The sequence below is a fragment of the Pavona decussata genome, unplaced genomic scaffold, assembly GCF_977016875.1.
Source record: "Pavona decussata unplaced genomic scaffold, jaPavDecu1.1 SCAFFOLD_186, whole genome shotgun sequence".
Classification (NCBI taxonomy): domain Eukaryota; kingdom Metazoa; phylum Cnidaria; class Anthozoa; order Scleractinia; family Agariciidae; genus Pavona; species Pavona decussata.
This window is the reverse complement of record NW_028145595.1, coordinates 1,106,221-1,116,656: the sequence shown is the minus strand read 5'-3', so window position 1 is coordinate 1,116,656 and position 10,436 is coordinate 1,106,221. Positions and strand designations below refer to the sequence as shown.

The following is a 10,436-nucleotide window of genomic DNA, read 5'->3' as shown; positions in this document are numbered from 1 at the left end:
ATTATTTTATAAGGTACTTTGTTTACCCCCCCCCCTCCCCCCCACCACCCCACACACACACCCTGTTGGAAATTCTTCAAACATAAAATACACCCCCACCCCCCTCTGGAAATCAGTTTTCTGCAAACATTTCAGAGATATCAAGACCTGCCTACATGTACATGAAGAGAATCTGTGTTCAATATGGACAAGTATGCATGTGCCCGTTCAATCACGCTGGAAAGAGTTTGCCAAAAAGTGGTGAATGTACTCGTTAATACTGTCAATAATTGCTGTATTTTATGGTCATGGACCGAACTTTGCCATTAGCTTCCCTGATGATTTTAAGTCTAAATTGAAGGAACAAGTCCGGCACTGCAAGTCAATACTTTTCATTTTGAATCGGAATAGCTTGAACAAAATAAGCATTAGCAGCACAGGAAGACAAACTGACCCGTCAGATCATAACTTGAGACTGCAGACAAAACAGAGCCGAAAAATGACATAATTTTAGCATGTTCATGTTCTTATGCAAATTTTGTATGACATCAATAACTTATTAAAAGAATGTCGGATTGGCTCTATTTTATTGAAGTTTGGCAGGCCGGAATTCAGTTAATAGTTTTGACTTTCAGTTGGAATCCATGTATATTGGACAAAATAAGTTTTAACGTTGCTGACAAACCAGATCCACTTGACCTTTGCCTGTAACTCTACACAGCATGCAAATGTAACAAACAAATATTTCAATGTTTTTAACTTAGCCATCCAATTTTTCTTTTTTTTCAAGACTGAAACAAATTTAATTGTTGTCAGTGAACAATATTTTTGTATTAAGGAAATTTTCATGAACAGCAGTTTAAGAATAATTAGGACATGCAATACAATGTTTCAGACTACCAGGGACTGACTAGATAAATTCTCCTCTTCAATAAATACAATTTTCCTTGTCTCAATTTGGCCCACTTTGCTTACAAAGTCTTTTCAGAGAAGGAAACACGTTCTTTAAAACAGTTAAAGTAATAACTTCAAGAAAGATCTATGAAGTTGGTAAGTTAATTAGTATGAACAATTATGTCTGACATGACTGTGAAGTTGACTCCCTCCCCCCCCCCCCCCCCCCGGAATTTCCTTAGGCTTTGACACCCTATTCCTTTGGAATTTGCAATTCCCTCCATTCCCTCCAATTTTATTTTTTAACTTTGCAAAAAGTTCCATCTTGACATGCTGATTGCAATCCTACAGCAAGAAAATTTGGGGAGCTGAGCATCCTCATTTCCAACTTATAATCAATTAAGGACGGTGCCTACTAATAGCGAAGTATTTTTGCGCAGTTTTTCACTATGCGGGAAAAGCAGATCTTAGTAGCAGCTATTGAAATCCAAAAAGAAAATTGGGGGTAACCACGCATTTTTTAGAGATAACTAAGCAACAATTATTCTAAAAAGTAGCAAAATACAAAGCAATGTATGGCGCTTTTTTCCAAATTGAAGCTTTATTATCTCTGAAAAATGCATGGTTGCCCTCAATTTTCTTTTTGGATACCAAAATCACTTGCTAAGTTCTGCTTTCTCCGCATAGTTTTAAAGCGCGCAAAAATATCCCTGTGTTAGTAGGCACCACTCAAAGGAAACTCGAGTATCTCGAGATGCGCAGAACGTATGCGCAGTAACAATAATAGGCACCGTCCTTAAAGCAAAATTTAGGGCCAGGTTTAACTGGTTTAATTGTTGCTGTGGTAACCTACAAATCAAGAAAACAATTATAACTTGTTCACGTATAATAATATTATGCATTTTTTGAACACTTTTTTTTTGTCAGTATCAACTCGTAAAGAGTGGAAGTATTGATCCATTATTTAAATGTAAGTGCTGGAAACTGATGGCAAACTCTAGAGGCTAGGCAAGCCTGTACTTTCACACTACAAACCTCCACAATCTCCCAAGTTAAATGCCAATTCTTTCCAAATCCTACTCTCGGATGTTTAAAGTAAACTGTGCAACTGTACACGTAACAATTGCTTGCTCCTAAAATACAAATTTGCCAACTTAAGAAAGTCTGATTCAAAGGTTGACAAAATTTAGGGACTACATTGTTATTCTATTCTGTATCGATCGACATTTTTTGAAACATTCACTTTGACCAATCTTGAAGAAAACAAAGTTTGGAAACTTAAGTTTGTGGTGTGAAGGTGCTGCAATCCACTGTATCCAAAAAGATGGTGACTGGTACACTAACCCATAATTCTCAACAAAAATGCTTATAAAAATGGACAGAAAAGTTCTATAAACTTCAAATCTTGCATACACAATGTTGTTAGCACAGGAATGAAATCTGCAAAAATAGGCTTCCTATGTTCTTTATGGCTGTGTTAGGTTCGCAAGGCATTGTGGTAAAATGTACAGCCGCCATCTTTTTCTGTATGGTGAATTAGGTCTGCACTACATTATTGAGCCATTTTGGAATTTCACTTATATAGCCTACTGGTCTAAGATACCCCTTTACTAGTTTGGACTTACGGGAAGTTCACCTTGAAAAGAGATGTTTCCAACCAATAGAGTGAGATGAAGATAAGGGCTGATACATTGGCCAGGACCAGTGACTGTCTGTCAAAGAGACGTCACGATCCTCCTTAACTGATCAGATTGTAATCGATTCCAGAGGGAAGTTCATCACCTCGAATCTGGTCCACATCTCAGATGTACAATCTGGCTGCAAATACCATCTGTTTTGATCTTGATAAATAATTAACACATGTACCTACAGAAAGTTGACAAGAGAAAGAGAATAATTATTAGCCAGGGATGTTAAAAATATTTATCACTTATGTACAAGTCAATCGAATGCCTGGTTAACTAAGATTGTTGTATAAGCACTTGTGCTTGAGTTTAGGTTTAAAGGGAAATAGTCTTGAATGCTGAAATTTAGTGATCTTCACGAGCAAGTCAATCACACTGCTACCACATTCCATCAGGCCCCATCCCATCCTTTTCACAAACAAGTTAACTGTCACTTATGTTATGATGCACTGCTCTTTGAGCTAAGTTGAAGGATGCATAGAAACAAACTGATTCCTTCAGTGAGGTGTGAAAAATGAAATTATGTGATGCCATATTAATAAGGGAATGTTTGAGGTCAAAGCCATGTCAAATGTCATTTCACAGGGGAACAAGTGGTGCCACTTTGAAACATAATTTGCTTTTAGGCTACAAAGTAATTACAGTAGTGTTAACTGGACAATGATAATCCCATTGACTCCTACAATGGCCAAAGTCTGCCTCAGGAGACAGATGGCTCTTGCACTGCTTTGACTTCATCACTGATACAGACCTTTACATGTAGGAGGGAGACCGGATATCATGCCTAAATCCCAGGGGGGTGGGGGAAGCTCCCATATAAAGGTGACGAGGGTGATCGTCGGAAATTTTGGAAAGAACCCCAAAAAGGAACCAGAATTCTGTTTTGTGGGTGTGGTCTGAACAATTTTTTTTACCCCAATAGAGGTACCAAATCAGTTGACTGACATTTACTTCCTCTCATATTCTTTTATTAGCTCTATACCCTAAAAGGTACCACCATACATGTACCTCTAACACAAGTCATTTTAGATTTCAGCACCCTAAGGGGTACCAAATCACGAATTTTAACCCCTAAAAGACCTTGCAACCATCACCCAGACCTCAGTCACTTTTATATGGGGGTCCCTCCCCCCCAATTGGGGCCTAAATGAGCATGAAAAAAAAAATTGACCATTAAACAGAAGAAAAATGAGTCATTCCCAGCCATTGACACTTTTTGTTTCAAGAAAATTAGAACAAGTTCTTCAACATTTAAGTGGAAACTTTTACAGGTGTAAAAAAAGGTGACTGAAAGCTCATCAAACCACAAAAGAAAGAATCCAAGCAAAAAGAGAAGAGAAGATTAATAGGTAAAAAAAAAAGATTTTCAAAAAGACCCTGTCCAAGTCTACTCCCCCCCCCCCTGCTTTGTTTAATAAACTATGACAATCTCAAAATTTTGCTGTGTGCACATCCCAGACAAACTGTTAAATTATTGAAAAACAATGTAATTTTTGAAGAAAACTTCATGTTTCATGTGACAAATTATGTTTTTGACAATTTGGCTATCATTTGACAAAATAATCACAAGAGGAAAGTATCTAAATTAAAATAAAATGTCCACTTGTTAATGTTTAAACAAAATACCTCAGGGGTCAATGGGTTGACATTGCCTTTGAGTGTGAAAAATTCATTAATGTACAATTGAAAAATAGATATTCTTGAAGTCATTAAAAACATTTTTCCTGTAATTTCTTTGCACCCATCTAATTCCTCTGTTCCATTTCCTTTCTCAACTCCATTGAACTAACAAGTATCAAATAAAATTACCTTCAACAAACTTGTTCTCCAGCACGGTGCTTTCAATGGCTTTCAACCCATCTGTCTGAAGAGTTCCTTTCAGCATCACATACAACGCTTCCTACAAAGCAAAGCACATGAAACAAACATTAGCTGATAGGAATTATTTGCATTGTTCACTGTTCTTTCTGTTGGCTACCTCCAACTGTTGCTAAGAAGACATTTGGCTTTGTTTGATGTCAACTTGCTCCAAAAGCTTGGCCTTTGCATGGAAAAGTTTTGGAGGATTGATAATTGGCTACTTCACATGTAATGTGTCTGTAAAATGACTGATGCATTTGATTCTAAGAATTCTTCCCTAATTAATACAAAAGAAAAATACTGCTATTGCATATTGTTTTGATGCTGCATTGTCATGAAAGGAAAGAATGTTGCACAAAGTTGATCACATTATATTTGTGACGTCTCGTTGGTTATCTGTTTATTTATGTCAGAAGCGTTGAGCCACAAGCAAAGTTATCGTGTCTGACTGGCCAATCACGACAATTATTAAACTATTACTAATAACAGAAAACCAACCAGAGATGACAACGTATTGTATGTGTACATTTAAAATTAAACCAGTTACATGTGCAGGAAAATCCATCTATTCCAGAGGCCACAATTGGGTTAAATTTGCATGCTTGTGTACTAATCTCTTGGGATTAGAGAACAAAAAATCAACAAAGAACATAATATTGTGCAGACCAATTAACATTCATTTAAAACCTAGACCTGACAATATAAAAACATCATAGGGACAAACCAATGTACATATGATAATCACATGATTTGTATTGATTTTAGTCACAAGTGCTACAATTTTATTAGAGTAACTTAATTAGGCACTATTATGTATTATTAAAAACTGTGTCATTGTATAATGCAATTCCAGGGATTTGATTGGCTTAGCGGCCATGGTATATGAGGAATTACACCATGCCTGAGAAATAATGACATTTAAATATTGTCTTCTGGTTGTTCTTGGAAAGCAAAATCAGCATATGATAATATATGAGGTTCTAAGGGAGAGTTGCCCTTAGTTTAGTAATCCATAGGATGGTATTTCAGTCGTAATCTCGCATCAATCTGCTCCACCAGTCAGTAAGTTTGCAATCATCATGACTCATGCTACTTCTCCTGTTCCTATCCACCATTCGACCAGGAAGGTTAAGCCAAATTTGAACACCGATATTTTGAGTATGTACAGAAGTGGTCAACCAAAGTAAGATTGTTCGCTTCTCTAGTGCAAACGTAGGCTTGTCTGAATGAAACTTTCATTTAGGAAAGCTTTTTGTCTGTTTTTGTTTGTGTTTTATTTGATGAAACATGGTAAATGTTCCTGTAAATCAATGTCAAGCCCAGAATCCTCTGGCTCTTTGGCTAGCGGTTGGTTGCCAGGAGAGACTCTGGGAAATTCTAACATAATTGGCTGCCTCATAACAGCTTGCATTGTTTTACCGCAGAAATCCTTCGGTACTAAGAGTCCAGTTTCCCCGTCTCTCCTGGCGACCAACCCCTGGCCAAAGAACCTGAGGATTCTGGGTGCAAGATTGTTGGTCATACAGCATAGCATGTCAATCTCGTACCAAAAGTCCTCATGCTCTTGGCCAGTGGTTGGTTGCAGGAGACTCAAAGGTGCTGAAATTTTATCGCAAGATTTTTGTCACGAAACAACCAATCCAAAAAATTGATATTTTACGTGGGATGCCCTGAGGGCAGACCATGTTGAAAATTTAGTCGAGTACCTTTTTCCCCCTTCATTGTAGTCACAAATCTTAATAAATAAATTAAATTTACCCTGTTCTCTCCTAGAGAGGATATTTTTGTCCTCTGTTGTTTTCATTGTCTTCATCAAGAACGGCCCAATCAGAATCCATTATCTGTTTGTGTCAGGAGGGAGGGGACGGAGTCAGTGTGATGTCACATACCCATGATTTCTTGCTCTGGGTTGGAACTTTCAGCGGCCATATTGTTTACATGTTTTAGACTCAAATATACAGTTTTCAGACAGAAAATTAACCCTTTTGAAGTGGTTAATCGAAAGGATAATTTCTAAGAAGTACTTGACAGTTTAAATGGTAGGAATTGGACAGTTCATGGCAAAGAAATTAGGTTTTGACTGGCCAGATTGTGTATCACGATGCGGAGAGAAAAAGGTCAAGCTTAAGCTTAAAACATTATCTGCGCTGCAGACATTGTTGAACTGATGCCTAAACATGACTGCGAATCCACTTCATAAAAAATGAAAGGTTTGATTGTGTAGTTCCAGAAAATATCCATACCTCCCTCATGGAAGGGAAAATGAAGTGATGATTACATCACTGATAACAATTATATCTCTGCAGGCTGACGTGACCCGGTAGCGGAATTATTCGTAAATGTGCCTGCAGTAACAGAAATTCAATGGATAATTCAACAATACAAGAAAGCTCACAAACTTTGGTATCTTAGTGAACATAATTGCTTCTTTTTTTACTTCAATCTGCAGTGGAAATAGAGGAGGAGTGGGGTCATAAGGCAAATCCCTTCCCTAGGGAGGGTAGGGATATTTTCTGGAGCTACACATTAAAGTTTTCATTTAGGAAAGCTTTGTGTCTGTTTGCCTTTCTGTTTTCTTGATGAAAACTGAACTTACTGACAGTACGTAACCACAATATAATAATTATTAACCCTTACGACAAGGCTTGTAATTCATGCCTAACAATCATGAGAATCATTAACAGCTAATTAAATTGATTGATAACTAACTACTAAAAAGTCATGATTTTATGCAATCAACGATCTCAAACTTAAACAGATAATAAGCTATCCAATAATTCAAAGTTAATGCTTACATCGACCCAAGCATCACGTCCCGCGAAAAAGCTATAAAAAGCATCTTGTTTTTCTTTTTATTTCCCAGAGTCTCTCTTGACAACCAACTGCTGGCCAAAGAGCCCGAGGTTTCTGGGTACAAGATTAAGGGTGACCCTAAAAGCTGGAACGATAGAGATGGAACAGCGGAACAGTGGAACAGCAGAATGGTGGAAAATCACCCCAAATCGTAAGACAGAATGACAGAAAATCACCCCAAAAGCTAAAAGATGGATGGCGGAAAATCACCCCAAATCCTAAAAGACAGAACAGTGGAAAATAAATATAATATTATTATACGGCTGGCTCCGCAAGCGGGCAAGATGAGTCAGATTCTGCACTGTGATTGGCTACTCGAGCGGGCAAGATAGAGCTATCTTACCAGCTCGGGATTACCCATTGCCTGTCCGCTTGGCATCGAAAGTTTAATCCCGAGCAACAATGCAATCTTTTTCTCAAGTTCCCTGAACAAGCTCACGTTTTTAATTTAGCCACGTCCTTGCTTGTTGTAAACAACAAAATCTAATTTCTGATTTCCACGCTCTTTTTTCCGTTTTTTAATGTTTGCATATAATTTCCAAATGCAGTGTTTTGTTTCATTCAAGAATTATTGATTGGTGGCTGAAAACTGTTTAAAAATGTTTATTTTTTACGCCATTGTGGGATCGGCTGAAAATGGCAAGTTTGCCGGATTCTATTCAAATCTTCCCGCACTTGCGAAAATCTAAATTTTTCCTACTCAATAATTGTATACTCCCTTTAAAGCAATTGTAAAGTTAGAGCCTTAAGGTAATTTAGGATTCCTTGTTTTCCATGATTACACGCCAATCCAAAAATGCACTGAAAATAAATGTTATACCGGCCAGCTATGAGAATTTCTTTCCGAGCAGAACAGTTTCGTGTTCTGTTTTGTTTTTGTGGTTTTAACTTGAAGATAAAGCCATAAAATAAATCCTTTATTGACCAAGCTTGTTTGGTCAAGATGACTGGATATTGGCCTCGTTCTTTTTTTTGCGTTTTTATGGACCTCGACTTCACCTGGGTCCATAAAAATGCAGAAAAAGAACTTGGCCAACATCTATCCATCTTGACCTCACGATTGGTCAATAACGCATATGTATATAATATAATTGAAAAATTAGAACACACAAGTATCTATCTAAATATAATTAAATGCACCCCAAGTAAACTATAAATAGAAGACATCCTGTCAAAGGATAAAATTTGCGACGGAAAATCGCCCAAATGCCAAAAGCCATAGATTGGCAGCAGATGGCCTCCCCACCCCACCTAAAGAAAAGAAACAAAGAGGATAAATACTAGTTTCTTGTTGTTGTTATTGTTGTTGTTCTTGCAAGAGAATTGTTCTCCTTTAGATTTCAACTGCTGAGCATTGATTTTCGTGTATCATTCGCATAATACAGTTGAACAAAGTGACACAATCTTCTGGCCATGCGCGTAACTGAGAGTGATATCTAAATTAAGCTCACCCACCCCCTTTTTTTGCAAGCTTTTTTGTTTTCTCATGAATGAAACTTTTGGGGAAACGAATACCCAACAATCATTTTTGCTTATAATATCATGTTGGTGGCTGTTCAGTTTGTTAGAGACATTGTAACTCAGAAGATGTGCATCTAGCGGACTGCAATTATTTCTCATCTATTGCCATAGCAATCAACCACAATAGAAAATTTAATTGATGCTTTTTTAGATCTGCATGCTTTTCACCTGTATTTTGACTGCATATTCTGCATGAAATGATGTAATTTTAATCGGATGCATAGTCCCCCAAGTTTGAGAACCCAAAATGCGGGTCATATGTGTTGTTAAGAGTGCTGCAGGCGCTAGCAGCGAGCGCCGAGAGGCGCAAGCTTCTAGGGGAGTTGAGAAATTTTTGAAAATTAGGGTCTCTAAAATGGCCATTTCGTGCAATTCCTGTAGTTTTTCAACATGTTTTACGAGCCATTTATTTGTTATTTGTAGGAATTACGGCATGAAAACTAAGATTCGTTTGGGAATTGGCTGATTTTATCAAAAATTCAGAGCTTGAACACAAATGCGGGTTTTTACTCAGTCGTGGCGGGTCAGTGGGTTTAAACGTTCAAATGCGGGCCAGACCCGCCTGGCGCGGGTCACTTGGGGTCTAAGGGGATAGGACTTATTGAAACCACAAAAGTCACCCTTAATCTGTAGCTTTTAGCATTTGGGCGATTTTCTGTCGCAAATTTTATCCTTTGACGGGATGTGTCTACTATTTATAGTTTACTTGGGGCACATTTAATTATATTTCGATAGATACTTGAACGTTTTAAATTTTTAAATTATCATATATTATTATATATACTTTCCACTGTTCCGTCTTTAGGGTTTGGGATGATTTTCCGTCATTCCGACGTTCCGTCATTCCACCGTTCCAGCTTTTAGGGTCGCCCCAAGATTAACAACAGCAGATCCTTCTTTAATTTTCGTTATTTATAGCTCGCAGCTATTAATAACCAGTTATAGAGAAAACTTTTAAAACTTTTATGTCAAAAGGAGAGAAAACGATTCCTTAGCAAGCTTAAATGAGACTTAAATTTACGCTTACCGGTTAGCTTTGGCCGCCTTCAGCTCCGTTAGATTCTTGTGCAGTTCTGTTAGCTCAACTGCTGTGAAGCGGCTTGTAAACCAAACTAAAAGATAAACTAAGTAATTTAAGCTTACCTGCATATGCAAAACTACTACACGACAGCTGACAGAGAGAATATACAGAATTTAAGCGCGAAAGTTCACTTACCTTCGTTCACGTGTGCAGTGAGCAAAACGAACCGGTTACAAAGATTGATGGGTAATTACACGCATCCCGCGCGTTATCCACGCGAGAACGTGCTGGTCGACCGTACGCATGTATACTCTGCAAGAATCTCTTACCATTTATTCATGCCAGGAGCCATAATCAGGGATGGAGACCGCAAGCGTGGGGTCCACGCGTCCCCATATGTTGTACTAAAAAATATATTTCTAGAAAAAAAATGCGCCACCCTTCACGGTTCACGTCATAAGCCCACGCGGATTTACGCACAAATTTGCGTGGGGCTACTAACTTGTATGTAAAATGGAAGAGGAAGTCCGGTTCGGTTTCGACAAAATTACATAATTTTGAATACTTTGAATGTGAAAATAACATTTTATTATACCCTATACATGTTTAAGTTCCTCCGTCTA

The 10,436-nt window shown here is 37.8% G+C and overlaps 1 long non-coding RNA gene across 2 annotated transcripts; it reads right to left on the bottom strand.

Annotated features, from left to right (window-relative positions):
• Window positions 1–1,763: 1,763 nt before the first annotated feature.
• Window positions 1,764–10,031, bottom strand: LOC146462599 (uncharacterized). Of its 2 annotated transcripts, none has more exons than XR_014857099.1 (4): window positions 10,009–10,031; window positions 9,820–9,904; window positions 4,368–4,458; window positions 1,764–2,739 (listed from the first exon to the last, which is right to left on the bottom strand). It is a non-coding gene; the product is annotated as an uncharacterized LOC146462599 (long non-coding RNA). The 2 variants fall into 2 exon arrangements; XR_014857098.1 differs by having other exon boundaries at window positions 9,577–9,904; window positions 10,009–10,019.
• Window positions 10,032–10,436: the final 405 nt, after the last annotated feature.